A 20562-nucleotide genomic window follows, 5' to 3' on the forward strand; every position below is an offset into this window, starting at 1 on the left:
AACAGCATTAATGCTGGCCGACTGGTGCATAAAATGCTCCACTGGCATAAAATGCCACACCAGAAAAATACCTAAAATACCTAATAAAAATGCCCAACCCAAATCAAGCTCAGACTCACACATGAGCTAACAAATACTCTGCTAACACCCTCTCTCAGATCATGGGTGATCTGATACAATACAATAGTACAATGAAAAGGGATCAGAAACTATACAACATAGAACCACCAAGTAGAACCATGGATACCCAAGCAATGGGTGATCAAGCCACCACTAAGGTGCCTCGGAGAGAACCTGATGTCGATGCCGATCGTACCAAACACCTGAAAATAGAGAAGATCATAGCATGTCTCTGTGTCCATCACCAATGTCTCGCAGTAGCATACAAGACCAGCCTGTCAAAAATGCCTCTGAACATAGGTGACCATGGAGTCCCTGCCTTTGGCCAGACCGCCAAAGTGTCCCCTCATGTGAGCTCCAGACGAAAGCCTCCTGCTCTCTGTCAGATAACCAGCTCATCGTGAACCTAGATGTCAATCCCAGCTCCAGGATTTGATTCCGCCAGACTGAAGTCGATGCGTCAAGAACGTCCCTCTCTGGAACCTGTGCACCTGTATAAAAGTATAGATGAGGCGTGGCTGCCCCATCTGAACACCCGCTCACACTCCCTCTCTGGCACAAGAGAGTCGTGAGGGATGATCTCATCACCACCACTAGAAAGCAGCCGAGGAAGGGGCCACCAAGCCCTTCCCGCGATCCGAAGAAGAGGATCCCTTCCGCGCCTTGGACTTCACCTTGGTCGGAGGATCGGAGTCGGAGTCTGATGAAGGAGAGGACGCATCAGTAGAGTCAACATCCCGCTTCGTCTTCTGCTCCTTCTTCCTGGAAGCCGCTAACTTCTTGCAGTCCTTCCGCAAATGTCCCTTCTTGCCACAGTGGTAACACTGGGCCTTCGACTTCTCCTTCCCGTCACCCCTCTCGGAAGCTACATAAGCCTCACCTCCATAATGTGCCGGAAGCCGCCCCTGTAATCTCAAGGATGCCTCATGCTCAAGAAGCATCGAGGTCATATGTGTAAAACTGACAGGAGTCGATGATGTCTGCGCCCGCAAAGCATTGGCCACTCCATCAAACTCCGGGGGGAGCTTGTAGAGGACCGTCCCGACAAGATGCACCTCGGGAAGAGCAGATTGCATGTGCCGAAGCTGGTCCTGTACCTGCGTAACATGAAGAAGAAAAGACTGAATAGTATCTTTCGGCTCAAACTTCATCTGCTGGAGCTGGCCATAAAGTGTGACGGCCCGCATGGTGGAAGGTGCCTCGTACATCTGCTGCAACTTCTGCCATACTTCAGGAGATGTCCTACAGGAGGTAACCGCTGGTAAGACCGCTTTAGAAATACACCGAAGCAATGCCGAGTAAGCACGGGCATCGTCCGAGTCCCATGTGAGCACTGCTTCCTCATGGTTGTCCTCATCAAAGTCTTCAGGAAGAGGAAAAGGATGGAGAGGTCGAGCAATAGCTCCACAGACGATGTACCATAACCACTTCTGCACAAACCAAGCTTTCATGACAGCACTCCATGTGAGATAATCAGGTCCATGTAACTTATCATCAGTGGAAGTGCACGGAGGAGCCATATGGAGAGGATAAGAAGAGAAGTAGAGAAGAGATGGAATTTAGAGAGGAAACACAGCCAAAACACAAGCACAGACTGCAGAAAATGAGAGTTCACATGCAATATAACCCAAAATCTGATCGATAGAAGACAAAATCTGCTGCAGAAAGTCAAAAAATCAGTCAAAAACTGCCAAAAACAGCAAAAACGGCCTGAAGTAACAGTCACCCAGCCACGAGAGACGCTAAAGCAGCAAAACGCAGGCGGTAAACTGCAGAAAAACAGGGAGAAAACTGTAGCCAGCAACTGCAGATGAAAAACGCAGGCAGCAGAGGATGCGTAGGCAGCAGGCGATGGCAAGACTGCAAAAAATGCAGGCTGAAAACAGCCCCAAAACAGGTCGCCTGGCTGCGACAGCAGTCGTCTGATCAGCAGGGGTACAAAACAGTCCTGAAATCAGCAAGAAAACACAGCAGAAACACAAATCCTGAAAACTGATACCATGTCAGAAGTGGAGCAGCGGTGGAAGAATAAACATGTGCTGAAATAAACTGCTGAAACACAAGACAAAAAGAGAAAAGAAAAGAACACGATACAGATGAGAACTCAGATGTATGCACGGGAAATGGAATCCATATATCTGAACACGAGACAGTCGCATACAACAGTGAGTCACTGGCTGCGTGGGCACTGGCACTGGCTCCTCTCTCTACAGAGTCTGCAGATGGTGAAATGAAGTGACTGACTGAGGAGGAGCCACTGAGTATAAATAGGCTGAAAAAGTGGGGAGCAATAATGCTGGTCAGACAGCATTAATGCTGGCCGACTGGTGCATAAAATGCTCCACTGGCATAAAATGCCACACCAGAAAAATACCTAAAATACCTAATAAAAATGCCCAACCCAGATCAAGCTCAAACTCACACATGAGCTGACAAATACTCTGCTAACACTCTGTTGAACATGTGTACTAGGAGAGGTGCTAGTATGTCTCTAGCATGGGTCAAATGCTCTGCTACTAAGCCTTCGTGGTCTTGGGCACGGCCGTTTTGGAGTCTGTCAATGGCGTCCCGAACCCGCCCCGTGCTGAAGAATGTGGATGATCCGGGTCTGCTCCCTGGGGGCCGGGGTAGCTGGGGCTGCTTGGGTACTTGGTATAGTGAGGTTGCATATGCGTGCCAAGTGTCCGGGGAGGTGATGGGCATCTCGGCTCGGGGTTCCTGAAACACCTTCCATGCCTCTTTGTTGTCCTGTCCTAAGAATAGCTGGTAGAATTCGTGTTCCACTTTGGAGAGGTAGGCTCGTTTCTTCCGTCGCACTAGGCGACGAAAGATCAAGCGTGCCTGTTTATACATGTGTACTCCCCGTGCTTCGTCCTGTTGAAGACGGAGTCGGGTTTCACTGCACTCTGCGTCGTACCAGCTATTCTGTGGGACATTCTTGTTCGGAGGGATGGGGTGGGGGGAGGGGGATGTGTGGGGGAAGTATTCGGCAGCTGAGGTGTGTAGTGTGCCCGCCAACTGTGCTGTGACCTCCTCTAGGGGTGCGTGGGGGTTCATTTCTTGCAGGCTCCATTAGAGATGGTCGGAGTATGCGCTCGCAGTTAGCCTGGTAAAGTGGTACCTGGGAAATCTTGGGGGGTTGCTTACTGGGGGGGTTAGGTCATACCTACAGGTTACGTCAAATTGTAGGTATGCATGGTCGGCAGCCACCGCGAGTGGGCGAGGTGATATTTTAAAGGACTGGACGTCGGGGATAAGTGATAGAGGGCCGAGGATATAGTCCACTGTGCTTGCTCCTAGTTTCTGTGTGGATGCTCCATGTGCCCCCGTCCGATGCAGTTGGCCGCGTGCTTGTGTGGGAAGCATGTGAGGGCATCCAACCCGGGCCATCTGTCGAGGCCGTTGAGGATGGCTAGTCCGTGTGCCCCCCCTAACGCCAGTAGGTGTTCGCCATATTCGGTGCAGTCAACTGTGTCCTGTGACGCTCGGTTGAGTCCAATCTCCTCCGGTGCAATCTCTTTGTACATGTGGTCTTCGCTCTCAAAGAAGGGGGTCTGCCTTTGTGCTGTGCGTGCGTTGAAGTCTCCAACCAACATGACATCCCCCAAGCTGGAGTAGTGCATGATATCTTCGTACGGTGGTAGGTATGGTGACTCGCCCTTCTGTGGTGCGTATGGGGAGTGTGCTGGTGGGAAATAGCACACCGCCATGTATATGTCTCGGGGGCGATCTGTGTGTATCCGGATCCACATGAACCGGGCTTCCTCATCTTTCCGCATGACCTGCACCATGGGTTGTAGCTCCTCCCTGTACAACACAGCCACCCCTCCGGACCCTCGGGTCCCTCCTTTTGTTCGGGCTCTAGGGCGGCATGCCGTCTCCCATCTATATCCCCTCACTTCTGGTAAGTAGGTGCCTGGGCTTTGGTGGGTTTCTGTGTAGAGGACGATGTCCTTGCCGGTGAAGGTCTCCTGGAATAATCCTGCATCTGTCTTCATAGCTCCGTTGCAGTTCCACACTGCAAAACTCAGGTGGGTCTCATAGGCCGCGCCCCGTCATTGGCGCTTATCTGTGATGATGACCCGACCATCTCTGTATACTGCCCATTTTTCCGCTTTGCGAGCCTCCAGGATCTGTGGCATGCATTCTTTACGGTGTGCCGCCTGTGCGGGTGTGAGGTCATCCTGCAGGTAGACTTTTTCCCCTTTTAGAGCTGTCCTTTTAGAGAGGAAGGCTCGTCTAGATTCTAAGTTGGCAAATTTGAGGATAAGAGGCCTTCCCTTGGTGAGGTCTTTCCCTACACGCCATGCATTCTCCACTATTTGAGGGTCCTCTACTCCCAGCTTTCCACATATCTGTTGGGCATCTGCCAGGAGGCTATCCCCTTCCTTCCATCCGACCACCCGGATGTGGAGCGCTCTAAGCTTTCTCTTTTTCTCCTCCTCCAGTGCTGCCTTCTCATCATCAGACGTAGGGCTGTCCTCTACACTGAGTTTCACATATGGAGGCAATGGAACCCCAATTGTTTTCCCCCCCTCCATATTGAAACGTTGCAAAACTTTGGAGATATACTCCTGCTAAGATAGATAGAGTAAGCCTTTAGATCTATCTCTGAGTATTCGCATGCCAAGGTTGTGATTTGCATCACCCAGATCCTTCATATCAAAGCTGCTATGAAGACTTTGCTTCAGTGAATCCAAGGCATGAGTATCCCTGCCAGCAATTAGCATGTAATCTACATACAAAACCAAGATAATCAGGCTGCCATCTGTTGCCTTCTTGGTGTACAAGCAGTGATCCACTTGACTACTATGAAAGCCTTGGGATTGCATGAATGTATCAAACTTATGATACCATTCTCTTGGTGCTTGTTTCAGCCCATACAAACTCCTTTTGAGTTTACATACCATTTTTTCTTTCCCTTGTTCAACGAACCCTTCAGGTTACTGCATATATATGTCTTCATCCAGATCACCATGTAAAAACGCAATCTTTACATATATCTGTATGAGCTCCATATCCTCAACTGCAACCAAACCCAAAATGGTTCTCAATGTAGTCATCTTGACTACAGGAGAGAAAATCTCATCAAAGTCAATTCCATGCTCCTGCTTGTATCCCTTTGCAACCAATCTTGCTTTGTACATGGGTGAGGAACCAGAAGTGACCTTCATCTTGTAAACCCATTTGCATGGAAGGGTTTTCTGCCCTTTAGGCAACTGCACCAAGTCCCAAGTGCCACTTTTTCCAAGAGATTCCATCTCTGACAGCATGGATTTATACCATTTCTTGTTGTCCTATCTGTCCATTGCTTCCTTGAAGCAAGTCGGTTCACCACAGTCCGTCAACATGACATACTCAGCCACATTAATTGCACCAGGAACAAATCTATCACGTTGTCTAGTAGCCCTAGACGATTTCCTAACCCAATGGTCATTGTTCGCTGGCTGTTCCTGCAAATTTCCATTTTCAGCATGCTGTCCTGGCATTTCAGCCTGCAAATCAGCATTAACAGCTTGCTATCCTGGCTATTCCTACACATGTAATGGCTCATTTTCATGGGCAATAGCTGGCTGATCATTTCCTGCATTTACAGGTTCATTTACAGCAGGTATTTGCTGCTGTACAGTGGGCACATTTTACTCTCCAAAAGGTATTTCTTCCCGGAATACAACCCTACGGACCTCCTCAGTCTTTTCGGGCTGTTTGTGCATGCGATCTTCCCCGAAGATAACATCATTGCTGCATACTATTTTCCTTTTCTCGAGATCCCACAATTTATACCCCATTTCACCCTCGTCACCATATCCTAGGAAAATGCATTTACAGGACTTTGGCTCAAGTTTGCTGCGTTTTTCTTTACGAATGTGCACAAAAGCCTCGCAGCCAAACACTTTCAGATAAGCATATGAAGGTGGCTTGCCCGACCACGCTTCTTGGGGAACTCTCCCCCCTCCCCCCCCAAATACTTTGTTGGGTGACCGATTAATCAAGTGAACGGCTGTCATAACAGGCTCTGCCCAAAAACCATGGGGTAATGCAGCATGAGACAGCATCGTACGGATCTTATCCTGTATGGTCCGATTCATACGCTCTGCAACTCCATTTTGGGGTGGATTATGAGGGGCAGAGAGCTCCCTCTTTATCCCTTTGCTCTCACAAAATGCCTGAAAGGCTTTGGACACATATTCCCCACCATTGTCAGAGCGAAGACACTTAAGTGTCTTGTCTGATTTTCAGCCAATGCCAATAATTTTTTAAACTTGTCAAGCACCTCATCCTTGCTACGAATAGGGTAAACCCATACTTTCCGTGTAGCATCATCGACAAAGGTAACAAAATATTTCTTTCCCCCAAAAGATAATCTTGGCATTTGACATACATCCGAATGTACTAACTCTAGAGGAGAAGATTTCAAAGAAAGAAACTTTTTGTAAGAAGTCTGTGCATGTTTGCCATAAATACAATGATCATAGTGCTCAAAATCAACATAACGAAGACAAGGCAAGTAGCCCAAACGAGAAAGCATTTTCATTCCTGTTTGATTCATGTGTCCCAACCGGCCATGCCACAAAGAAACACTTGGCTACTCGGTCACAGCAACAGCATGGTCATGCACAGTAGATACACAAAGTGGATACAACGTATCACTTTTGCAACCTCTAGCAATAACCCTAGATCCCTTACAAATCTTCCATTTTCCATCACCAAAGGTGGTATGAAAACCATCATCATCTAGCTGCCCTGTGCTAATCAAGCTCTTCTTGAGCTGAGGTACATGCCGTACATGCTAAAGTGTAAAGGCAAAGCCATGCTGAAACTGTAACTGCACACTACCAATACCTGCAATCTCACATGCATAGTTGTCCCCAAGATGGACAACGCCATGTCGACCCCCTGTATAGGCGGAAAACCACTCACGATGAGGGGTGACATGAAAGGAAGCACTTGAATCAAGAATCCAAGTATGCATGTCATCATCTGTATCTGCAAGTAGAGCATGTGCACCAAAATGTGAAGAGAAAAAGAGTACATCACTCCCACTATCACTGTTATGAGTGACTACATTTACCTCTTCAATTTTTACACTGCTCTTCTTAGGCTGACTGTCCTTCTTCTCTTCCTTGCAGTCATCTATCTTCTTGCCTTTTCCTTTCTCTTTCTTCCATTTGTAGCAGTCACGTTTAAAGTGACCCTTCTTGCCACAATGATGGCATTCAACATCTTTGCCACGTGATTTACTATGTCTCTTGCCATCATATTTGCCCTTTTGCTGTGATTTGCTTCTAGTATGTAAAGCACTGGAAGACTTACTAGATGCATTGTTCTGCAGATTCATCTCTTCCATAAGTAGAGCACTCTCTACATCAGCATACAAAAGGATCACATTAGAATTGCTCATAGCAGTCCTGAATGTATCCCAACTCTCTGGTAGAGTGCAAAGCAAGAAAGTAGCCTTAAATTCCTCATCGATCATAAACTTCAAGGCAACCAACTGGCTGAAAATGAAGTTAAACTCACTCAAGTGAGTAGACCTTGTTGTACCTTCTTTCATACGCAAATCCATAAGCTTTTTCAGCCAATACACTTTACTTGCAGCACTCTTTTGTGCATATAGTTCTTCCAATCTAGTCCATATAGCATATGCACAATCCAAACCTTCAATGTTGAAGAGCAAGGCATCAAAAATTGATAGCTCTATGGTTGAGCGTGCAAGCTCATTCAACTCATCACAATCATCCTGATCCATGTCTGCAAGCTTTGCCCCTTTAGTTTTGATTGGCTTTGCCTACTTCTTTTGTAACAGGATATTGTAGCACTGTTTTTGCCACACTGCAAAATTATGTGCGCCTTCAAGCTTCTTTATATGCATCAAATTACTGCTGTCATTGCTGCCAGCCATGGTTTGCATGAAAGACAGGATTCTGTGCTAGCATGATAGCACTCGGACTATCACAATGGATAACGGGTAACTCAGTGATACCAAGCTTTCCCTCCAGACGTGAAAGCCATAAAGTCTCCTTGCATGCCTCAGTGGCAGCTACATACTCTGCCTCTGTAGTAGACAATGCAACAGATCCAAGAGACTGCTCCTCCTGTGAAAGTAAACACATACCCAGAAGTGGACTTCCTGCAATCCGCATGACCAGCATAGTCTGCATCCGTAAAGCCAACAACAGATACCTTCTGCTTTCCAAAGCAGATGCACAACTCCTTTGTGCCTTTGAGGTATATGATAATACCTTTCATTGCATCCCAATGCTTCTTGCCAGGGGTTGCCATGTATCTGCTAACCACTCCCACTGCAAAAGCAATGGCAAGACGTGTAGCAACCATAGCATACATCAAACTGCCAACAGCTGAAGCATATGGTATCTTGGCCATTTCAGCTCTGATACCAGTTTGTAGGGAAAGGTTAGGCACGGAGATCGAGGCAGACAGACCTTACGCGCAATGAGAGAGACAGAGAGAGTGTGAGTGAGCAGAGTAGTGAGTGAACACGTTTTTTCGATACAATGACAAGAGTACCACTTTAGGTTTTAGATAGATATATGTATGAAAGTACAATGTGCTAAGGGTGTGTTCACACCCGTGCACATATAAAAGGCACGATGGCCCTTTATTCCCAACAGAAATAGCACCACCACTTAAGGTAAAGCAATAACATGTCATGGACCTCCGATGATCCACATTGCTAGCCCAATTTGAATCACTCTGTCCTGTAAGGACCAAGTCTGTAGCACCTATACTTGCAGGATAATAGATCCCAAAATCAAGAATCCCCTGTAGAAACCGCAAAATCCGTTGAGTAGCTTGCCAATGCACCATCTTGGGTTCACTCATGAACCCGGCCAGCACACCTACAGCATAATGTAAGTCAACTCGAGTATTGAGTAGCCAAATCAAAGAGCCAACCAACTGCCTATAACGGGTAGCATCTGCCAAAGGAGAATCAAAATGAGCTGTAGCCTTTCAATTTGGGTCCATAGGATTCGTAAGAGACTTGCATCCCTCCATCTCACACGTAGTCAAAAACTCTTGTACATACTATTGCTGGAAAACAAAGATCCCCCTCGGAGTCTAATAGATCTCATGACCTAGGAAGAAATGAAAAAGACCCATAACTGTCATCTCAAACTTCTCATGAAGTGTTGCCTTCGTCTACTTGACCATCTGAGTATGGTCGCTTGTCACAATCAAGTCATCCACATAAAGGACAAACAACACACGACCTCCACCTGAGGTCTGAACATAAAGTCGGGGGTCAACCTTGGAATGTTGATACCCTAATTTCTCTTGGAGAAATGAGTCAATATTCTAATTTCAAGCACGGGGAGCATGCTTAAGGCCATAGAGAGCCTTCCGCAATCTGTACACCTTACCATCAGAAAAACCGAAGCTGGGAGGCTATTTAACATAGATCTCCTCCTTCAACTCCTCATTCAAGAAGCCAAACTTCACATCCAGCTGATAAACCAACCATCTCCTATGGCTAGCCAAGGCAAGAACTGCGTGAATAGTAGCCATCCAAGCTATAGGAGCAAAGGTATCATGGAAATCAATGCCTGGGCATTGTACAAAACCATTAGCAACAAGGCAAGCCTTTTACTTGTCCAATGTGCCATCACTGCAATACTTGGTCTTGAAGACCCATTTGACTCCAATGATCTTCTTATGAGGAGGCTTCGGCACAAGATACCAAGAGCCATTCTTCTCAATCAACTCCAACTCCTACTCCATCACTTTCCGCCAATGATCATGCTGTAAAGCCTCCTTCACGAAGGTGGGCTCTCGATCCTACATGACACGAGTCATCAAATAGTAATTAGTGTACACAAGCTCAATGCGGCCTGTTTGGTTCCTTTGAGAATGCCACGGGCCATCCTACAACCATAGTTACTTGGAGTTTCGTAAACGGCGAAACGGAAACGGTGGGGAAACGGTAGAAACAGAATTTCGTCTCCAGGAAGAAACGGGGAAACGGGAATACAAGGAAATATGTAACCCCGATTTAATATATAATATAGATAGTAGATGACAATAAGCCACACTTGTCACTTGATTGAGAAATACTTGACATACATGATTAACATACAATTGATTATTGACATTGAAATTTGATACTATCATACTAGGTCGGAAGTCCTAAATCCTAACTTCTATAACCTGTTACCTATAGCCTGCACCAATTTCCAAAATCGAAAGATACATCAGGATTCATACAGTATACTTAAATTTTGAATTGGCAAGTGCCAAGCACACTCTAAAGATATTCATAGATCACACTTTAAAGATTAGATCATTACAATTTACATGTAACATGATAATAGATATACATGAATCACAAAAACACCTGGAGGTTGGATCATATTCATGAATCATGAAAAAAAGATACAAGAGTATAAAAGATAAATTGATAACTAATGATCCATAAAACACCATGGTCCACTGAGTCCTCAGTCAATGACCATAAACATAAATGATAAGACACAGTCACACAAGAGAAAATCTGTCTGAACTCTAAAGAGTCAAGACTCAAGTTTCATCAGTGATCACCCTCCTCGGCATCTGCAGCACTACCACTAGCACTGCCAGATGCACTGACAAAAGCAATATCTGACTCAAAGTGGTCATTGACACTACTAAATGAGGGCAAGGATACATATACTAAAGTCCTGGCACCCCTGCTTGTCGACCTTGACCTCCGTGATGAAGCTCGTGTGTGGTGCGTTGGAGCTGACATCTCCTCATATAGCATGGTATAAATGTCTAGCTCCTCTTTGGGAATGTCTGGAATGTCCATTTTCTCAATGTCAATCTTGTCAACATTCACCTGGCAAGGCTCAGGAGATGAAGATGTGTGCTCGAGGAGGCGAAGATTACACACAAGTCTCTCAAGCTGTGCTGTAGTCAAACAGTTCCTCTTCGTTGTGTGGAAGAGGGCCCAAGTGCTCCAGTTTTTTTCACAAGGATCTGAGCTGCAGTCTTGTGAAAGAACTCGAATGGCAAGACGTTTCTGCCAATCACATGACAAAAACAAGAAAAAAATATTATAATTGATTCTTGTATCATGATTCATGTTTGTCCTGAAGCTTGAAAGTTGAGTCTAGACTATAGTTTATGGGTTAGCCTACTTACCAAGGTAGGTGCGGATGTCCCATATTTCTCCCACCAAGACACAGGCTGCAACTGTGTCTCTCGAAGCTCTGCTGTAGAGTGACCAAAAGAGAGACTCCTATTTCGAAAGAGGAGAAGATCATCCTCTAGCCTTCTCAGCATCTGCACATCTCCTCCTGCCCACTTTGAGAAGTACTCTTCAATGCCATGCTCTAGCTCCTCATTCTCGTATTGCATCTCATCACGCCATAGAGGATGCAATACGTGTGCAACAGCATGGATTGGTCTATGAAACCAATCCCATCGCCTGCTCCACACACATTGAAGCTCCTCAATCCTACATTGACACATGTATAAGTTTATAACAAATTACAATCATAAATACGCACACAATTAGTGTCTTCTAGACTCTAAAAATAAGTTAATACCACAAAGGAAAAAGTTAAAACTTTAAAAGGAACTTACTTTGAGCGAGAAAGATAGGCATTGCTCTCAAAAGCCTCTCTGATCTTATCCATGTACTCATACAACAATCCCATGGTACTCCCCTTCATGTCAGTGATGCGTAAAACGGAGTAGATAGGCTTGATGGACTTCACAAAAGCTTCAGCCTCCAAGAACCATGTCTCATCCATAGCCTATCGTGCAAAAGCCCTATAGTGTGTATCTTGATACTCAGGCATGGCTGACCACTCTCTGGACACAACTGTGCGCATCAAGCCCTGGCACACTCACACAATCCGCTCAACAACTATAAACATATACGCAAAGCGTGTGCTAGATGCTTCAGCAACTCAAGGTCACTGTGTGCACGATAGATGCTCAACACTTTAGGCCTCTTGGTGACAAAGTTCACCATGGACTATGCAGTAGTAAGAATAGTGTCTACCCAATTCAATTTTTGCAAGTCCTCCATCAATAAATCAAGAGAGTGTGATTCACACGGAGTCCATCTAATCTTGGGATAGGCAGCCTCAAGCATTTGCCCCATGGAAACACAATTGGAACCATTATCCGTAATCACCTGCACCACATTTTCTGGCCCTATCTCCTCAATGGTTGTGCGTATATGCCCATAGATGTACGAGCCTGTGATCATTGTACCAGGAGCTGAAGCATCAATGGCTCTCAAGGACATTGTCCCCTTGCATGAGGACACTAGAATGTTATAAACATTGCGTTTACGTACATCTGTCCACCCATCACATAACACAATAAATCCATACTTTACCCAAGTGGCCTTCAATGGTTCTAATTGAGCCTGTATATGCATCTTCTCATTTTTCAGTTCTCGTATGCGCATACCATCATAGGATGGACCTTCCCCCTCGCATCCAATACGGCTAATGGCCCTCATGGCTGATCTCCATCGTAGCGTTCGAAATACATAAAAAGGTATAGCACATTGTATAAAGCAACGAGTGAGCTCCCTAGTGGCCTCTTGAATAGCTTGCTTTTGCAAGCTTGCCTGAATGCTTGCCTTCTGAAGTGACCCTTTCGCCGGCCCTGTCACTATACCTCTACCAACTCCACTTCCACTACTAGTGGACCCTGCCAATGGAGTCCTGTGCGCCCCAGCCCCTCCCACTGAAGCTGCATCTGACTCCAATGTAGCTCTACTCCTCTTTGATGGCCCTGTTACTGCAGAAGCTACATCATCTACTCCCCTCTCCCCTATAATTGATGCACTTTGATTGCCTAACCGACTGAGCTTCCACGCTTGAAGAGAAGCCTTCATGTCTGCGGGTACATTTGGGCACGAGCCTATGTCTTTATTTGCCACATGTGCAAGATGATCTTTGATCCTTGTGGCTGCCCCTCCTCTTTCAATGCCACAATAATTACATCTCCATCGCTTGGAGCCACCACCACCTCTCTACTCGGTGAGAATCGTCACATGATCCCATGCAGTATCCTTCACTGTGATGAGTGCAAGGCCCAGGCTGCAGCGTGAGATGGTCACAGCTTCACAAATTAAAATCACGATTCACAGGCTACAACCTACAACCACACAAAAATTTGAGATAGAAGATTCAAGATGAGAGAGAGAGAGAGAATGTGTGTGTGTGTGTGTGTGTGTGTGTGTGCGCGCACGTGCGCGCGCGCATGTGCGTGACTCTGGAGTCCTCAGTCGACAAAGGAGCAGGCCCGACAGAGTGGAGTGAAGAAACATAGGCAGGTGAAAAGTCGACTAGAATGTGGGAGTCTGGGAGCGCTCACGTTCAGGCCAAAGTTTTGCCCCAAATCGCAGTCTACAGAAACTCCGTTTCTTGGGCGTTTTCGTTTCTAGAAACATTGTAGCGTTTCTAAAACCCCAGAAACGGCGTTTCATGTAACTATGCCTACAATTGCCACTTCTCAAGGACCCCCTCAATCCCTACATCACGAAGGGTGTCACGAGCCCAACGATGAGGAGGCTAGATCTCGCCTCGTCGCTCGCCATTTGTAGAGGTTTCTAAAAGGTCCACCAATAGCTAGGGCGCAATCGGTGAGTCCAGTGGCTGAGAACTAAGCTCCTAATCCGAAGAGGAGTCCTCAAGAGGCACTGGCTCCAGACAAATAGCCATTGGCGCCCAGCTATCACTGAATCTCCAAGAACACAGTGTTCCTCACCCCCCTCTGAGGTTGGAACTTCCAGGAACAAAACATCACGGCTTGTATGGACATCCCGCTTAATGGGATCGTACAATCAGTAGCCTTGAGACTGCGAACTATAACCCACAAACACCTGTCTTTTGGAAGCCATTTCAAACTTGTCACCCTGTGTTTTCGAGATGTGAATATAGGCATCACACCCAAAAACCCTGAAATAAGAAACATCTAGCTTAGATCCAAAGTATTCCTTATAAGGGATCATACCGACAAGAACAGAAGTAGGAGAACAATTAAGAATGTGAATTGGAATAGCCACAACCTTAGCCCATTGACACTGAGGTGTCTAAGGATGCTCCATCATGGTACGGGCCATCTCGATCACACTGCAATTCTTCCCCTCCAATATGCCATTCTCCTTTGGGGTGTTTGTGTATTTGCAAACTCCTGGTGAACACCACAATCTACACAAAAACGAGCAAGCTCATTAGAAACAAATTCTCCACCCTTATTCAATAGTAAGGTCTTCAATTTCCGGCCCGGTCAGTTCTCCTCAAAGAGCAACCAATCCTTAAAGTTCTAGAAAGCCTCCGACTTCAGCTTCAAGAAATAAGCCCATGTCATCCTGCTGTAATCATCCACAATTAGCATGAAATACATTGAAGACCGCCTCGAAGCCTTGCTAGGAACAACATCACAAGTTTGCTTCCCACAAATGCAAGATACACAGGGCTGCTATCTCACCACAATATCTGGCAAACCTCGAACAAGTTGTCCCTTTGATGCCTTTCGAAGGTAATCATAGTTGAAGTGGCCAAATGGAGCATGCCAAAGCTCGAACTAGGTTTGTGAGATAAGAAAAAAAGAAGTCAAGGCAAAAGAAGACTACAACTTATAGACTCCTTTCTCCTCATATCCTGAAGAAAGAACCTACCTCAATCCATGATCAAGAATCCAAAAGGAATCCACATCAAATTCAACCAAAAGACCAAGAGCACAAAGCTTGTGCAACGAAAGTAAATGGTATCCCAAGGCCAGCACATAAAGCACCTCAGACGTATGGACAATGAATAGCCTCCGTAACAAGCTCCGCCAAATCATAGGACTCCAAAATGGCAAGCATCATAACCAACCAAAAGTGGTAGTTTTCGCCATCGAGCTTTTGATCTGATGGAAGAGCCAGTAAGACAGGCCTTCCGGTCCATGATCACCTAAAACTTTGTCTCAGCCTCAAAAGACATCTTCACCTACAATGCTTGCAAAAAAAGCAAAAAGAAAACCCCTCCGACTGTGTAAATGCAGCCTACTAGGGCTCTTAGCCGCTCATCTCATTCCTTCTTCACCTATCGGAGGCGATGAAAAGGTAAAATCTGCACTTGAAGGCCCAAAAACAACCTTCTTCCTTCTCTAACAGTAAAAACCGGCAGCAGATTCAACAAATCTTCTCCTTTCTCGCACGCCCACGCTCGCCTCAGCCTTGTTCTGATACACAGCCCTCCTACTCACCCATGAATGCTGAAAACACAACCTTGTGTCACACTGAAATCTCCTCTTCAAGTAGCTCCACCCTTGGTTAGTCCTTCAATGCTCTAATACCATGTCAAAGTGAAGCAGTGTAGAAGCATATAACCAAAACAAAGAGTGAACAGAGAGAGGGAAGAGAGAGAGAGAAAGAGAGAGAGAGAGAGAGAGAGAGAGAGTGTGTGTGTGTGTGTGTGTGTGTGTGTGTGAAACACAAAAAATCTACAGTGAAAAATGCTATATAAGGATGCACATATATATGCGAGTATAGAGAGAATGTCTATGTATGTCTGCACCTCAAAGAGCTCACTCTCCAAGGACCCCGAGGGCAGTCTCCACAATCTGCAGCCTAAAAACTGAGGGCACAACTATGTAAGAATGTGAAAACTGGGGCCAATAAATAGGCCACAAAAAATACACCAAAAAATATAATCACCTGCATTAAATGCAGCCGACTGGACAAAAAATTGTCCAACTACACAATCCCCCACTGCCCAACCTGACACGTGTCTCCAGCCTATCGCCTGCTGACATCAGCTACCACATGGACTACCTACTAAACCTATTGCACCTGCCTGTCCAGGGAATGTCAATCTCTAACAGGAGGGAGGGAACTCGCACCGTATAAATGGGAGAGAGAGGATAGGTCACTATGCCACCTCCACCTCCATCATTGTCACAAAGGAGGTGGGCGAACTTTTGAATCTCAACCATCACCATCATCTTGGCCATGCTCTTGGCCACAACCATCTTCGCCATCTCCACCACCCTATCCATCACCATCCTCTCAGCCAACATCACCACTTCAGCCTCCGATCACCCTCTTACAATCACCATCATCTTGGCTTTGGCCTTACTACTAGCCCCCTCATCTCACCCTCTCACCTTTTTGTTGGGTCTCATCACCTTTTTGGTCATCACCATCCTTTCGCATCCCTACCTCTACCAGCCAACCCTACTATCAACCACCATCTTCTCGAAACTTAGATCAAGCCTTACTCCCCCCATATAGCCTACCTATCCACATGGAGTCCAAGGAGAGCAAAGGAAGTATGAATTAAGATATCAAGCCCATCTAAGCTTTAGAGTTCTTAGCTCCAAGTAGACAGTAGAATGTCACTACCCCATCCTCGACCACCAATAGAGCTTCAACAGACCCTCAAGCCACCCAAGAAGCCCATGTGTCCTTTGGTTTCTTAAATATTTAATTCAAACTATTAACCATAGGTTACTATGGGTTAAAGATCGATACACTACCAATAGACTTATCTTAGTATTACCCTAAGGAAAGAACACTATAGAACGCTCCTAAATCAAAAGGTCGAACGCTTTGCAAGAAGAAAAAAACCAACTAGAAATTTAAATCTTAGTGATAGATATTGAAACCATTCTAAGGCTTCTAAGGATTGGATAGCCAACCCCCAACTAATCATGAATAGTGGGCTGCTCACAGGACAAGATATCATGGCTATCAAACAAGCTGAATAGGCTGCAATAATGTGTCTATAAGTGGTGGAAAGGAAGGCTGAGTAGAAGGATCAACCATGGAACCATTAGAGAAAAGTGGTAGTAGGCTGTCAAAGATGTTTAAAGCATCAATAATAGGTTGTTTTCGACAATCTAGGAAGGGGTGAGAAGCATTTTTAGCAAAGATAACATCTAGGCTGACAATAATCTTGCATGTGGAGGGTTGATAAAGCCGGTACCCTTTGCTTTCAACACTATATCCAATAAATAAGCAATGAACAGCCTTTGCATCCAGCTTGTGCCTATTCTGAGAAGGCACATGAGCATACGCCAATGAACCAAAAGTCCTCATATGAGAAATAGAACACTTGGAGTCAGTCCATGCCTCAAAGGGAGTGATGGTGCACAAAGCTCTTGTGCGACACCTATCAAAAATACGTGGACTATATCCAATAAATAAGCAATGAACAGCCTTTGCATCCAGCTTGTGCCTATTCTGAGAAGGCACATGAGCATACGCCAATGAACCAAAAGTCCTCATATGAGAAATAGAACGCTTGGAGCCAGTCCATGCCTCAAAGGGAGTGATGGTGCACAAAGCTCTTGTGCGACACCTATTCAAAACATACGTGGCACATAGAATAACATCGAACCAAAAAGAATTTGGTAAAATCTAACTTTTCAATATGCATCTTGCCATCTCCATGAGTGACCTATTCTTCCATTCCGCTACTCCATTTTGTTGTGGGGAGTAAGAGACAGTGCATTGATGATGAATACCTCAAGATGCAAGATACTTTGAAAATTGTTTGGAAAGATATTCGCCCCCCCTATCAGTGCAAAGAATTAGAATACGAAGCCGCTTTGAATCTCCACCATGGCAATAAAAGTCCTGAAGCAAGAAAAGACTTCAAACTTAGACTTCAGCCCATATACCCAAGTGAATCGGGATTTGTCATCAAAAAAAGTGACAAAATATAAGAATCCACTGATAGATTTGGTCCGCATAGGACCACAAACATCACTATGAAGAAGATGCAAAATAAATGGAGAATGAACATGAGAATTCTTAGGGAAGGGAAATTGATGCATCTTACCTAGTAAGCAAAAAACACAAATGTGATTCGATAGCAAGGGAATATTTGAAAAATCTCCGACCATGTCCCCTGACTAGAGCTTCATGAATGTGCACAATCTGAAAGCAAAACATAGATAAGAAGTTGGTTCATCTTGTGTGCTTCTCAGATAACTTAGTTCGAGTCAAGAAATAGTGCAATGTAGCTCCCCAAACTCCAATCACCAATACCACCGAAAACCCTTGCATACAAACATCTCCTCAATACCAAACCCAAACACAAGTACCGAATAAGAGACTTACCTTGTCGTACCCACTGTTGAGAAACCATATCATTCAGTACCGTTTCCCTCCTCCATGTCTATTTTTGGTTTCCATTTATAGTCCCCCAAAAAGACTTTGTGGGCGCCTTCTGAGAGAGTTGGAGTGCCACCCGAGAGACTTCGATGGGCGACACTCTAGACAGTTTATGCTTGTATATACGACATTGACTCCACCCATTCATTGATCCCACATTCATTCCTTCCAAGGTTTTGTTACTCTCTTCCTCTCCACTACAACTCACACCCCACCCCGAGCATATTGCAACTCGTAGTCTTCATCTCTCCCTGCATCATGCGCCCTATTCCCTACATCTTCCAACCTGCATTTTGGGCTACAAACTTTCTTCCTCCAGCTAGCAACCATCTCCACCATCTGGTGTCAAATTGTACTTGCGTTTTTGGCTACAAATTCTCTTCCTTCACCTAGCGACCATCATGTTCATTTAGCATCAACAAGCACCTAGCAACAGTGCTCTCCATCTGGGGTCAACCTCTCAAGCTGTGTTTCGCAATCTGACACACTCCCTAACATCAACAATGGCTTCGACAAGCACTTGCTACCTCAAACACCTATGTTTTTACACTTCCTACTCCATCAAGGGTTGGATTTCCTCATCTAGCAGTCCGTCCTATTGCTCCTCATCTTTCAAAGTATGCATTTGTAGCTAGTGATCTTCTTCCTCAACTCCGACGACATTAGAGGACTACGTTCCTCACCCTCGACAATTGCTATTCACTTCAGTATACATCTTTGATATCCTATTGCTGGAGGATTGTGTTTTGCTCCCTTCATTGTGCAAATTTCCTTCAGGTGTTGCCACCTAATTCAAATAGGACAATGCAATCATCTTTTGATGCTTCAACTTTGCTATATTAGCTTTGTTCACTTAGCATGATTCAATGCTTCATCATCTTCTTTTGTGTTTTTTGAGTTTCTCTTCTCTCTCGGTGTTTATCGTACACACTTTGAGTTTCTCCTTGCAAACCCTATTATTTCTCTAGTTTGCTTTCATAATAGTCATTTCTTGTCATGGTATTTGAGGCAAAGGAGCTCAAATAGCCACAAAGATTCTTTGCATCGAAGAAGGCAAAGACAAGTTGCAAGTTCGATATCAGCTTCTGATTTTCCCCCTTATCTAGAGATACCCCTCTCCTCTTCTCCCTCCCACCCTCCCTTTACAAGTTTGCTACATCGGTACTATGGCCTCTACACCGATAGTAGGACCAACCATTGGGTGCACCTCCTATGGCAAAAATGAGCATACCACCAAAGATTGTCGATATCAATCTTTGCTCCCTACCCCACGAAGTATATGAGTGTTTCCCTCGACACTCCTTGCGCCACCTCACCTTTCTTGGCCACAGAGATTATTTTGCATCAGCTCTCACGTTTTTATACTCCAAGCAATGAGATGCATCCGATACATAATAAATCTTGACAAGCAAAAGAAGACTCTAAGATCTCATCCAACGCCACGACCTCCTGGAGATTGCTGCAATGTGCTACGAAGTTTCCCCACCTCCCAAAAAATATATATATATTTTCAGGTCCAATGGCTTCCACAAACATGGTTTGTGGTTCTACAATCCACTCCACTGAGAGACCATGATTGTTGGATACCGTCTTCTCATCAATCCCCTCCTTCGAGAGACAAAGGTTGTTCGACTCATTTCTCTCCTTTGGCTCCGCAGTCAGCTCCACTAAGAGACAGTGACTATTGACCACCCTTGGCTCCTCTAGAGCTATCTATTCCCTCACCTCCCTTGTCTTGCTCCATGGACACTGACTTCGACACAAGCATTAAGGAGATTATGTGCAGTACCCTCCCTCCTCTACCTAGGTTCGAGAGGCCACCTCTAGGAGCTACCTAGCCTCTGTTCCATTGGAAAACCAAATACCTTCTTCAAAAAAAACTACCGGCGGCATTTCCTTGGGTTTTAGATGTTTTGGATGCCGTGATCCATGAGCTTCTTGATTCCCTCTCTCTCTCAAACAGGGATTCAATAGGGTATTCAAAGGGAACTCATCTATCTTCTTCAAAGGGGATCCCATTTCTTTGGCTTCAAAGGGGGTCCTTCTCATCCTACAGTTCTTCACACATCTATTACTTTCTTGGGGTGGTTGACATCTCCATGCCATTTAACCCATTGATTCCTCTTTCCCTTCCTTCCCAATGGTACCCAAGATCTACAGGTTCCTCCTAGTTTAAGGCTTTGGATGTTTCAGCTATGGCTTGGTGGCTAGCCCTACATATACCTTCCAACATGAAGTAACGAAGCTTGTGGCTTCTCTCTCACGGTTGAGTTTCGAGTCCCATCGGCTCATCATGGCTACTGTTCTTCACT

At 45.4% G+C, this 20562-nt stretch overlaps 1 protein-coding gene and 1 pseudogene across 2 annotated transcripts in view; both read right to left on the bottom strand.

Annotated features, from left to right (window-relative positions):
• LOC148035359 (poly(ADP-ribose) glycohydrolase 1-like) overlaps nt 1–20562 on the bottom strand; it is a 121220-nt gene that overhangs the window by 81149 nt on the left and 19509 nt on the right. The window lies entirely within an intron of this gene.
• LOC148035363 (uncharacterized) lies at nt 10349–13151 on the bottom strand (annotated as a pseudogene).

Source organism: Lygodium microphyllum, chromosome 6, assembly GCF_053477565.2.
Source record: "Lygodium microphyllum isolate KBCC chromosome 6, Lygodium_microphyllum_v1.1.10, whole genome shotgun sequence".
Taxonomy (NCBI): domain Eukaryota; kingdom Viridiplantae; phylum Streptophyta; class Polypodiopsida; order Schizaeales; family Lygodiaceae; genus Lygodium; species Lygodium microphyllum.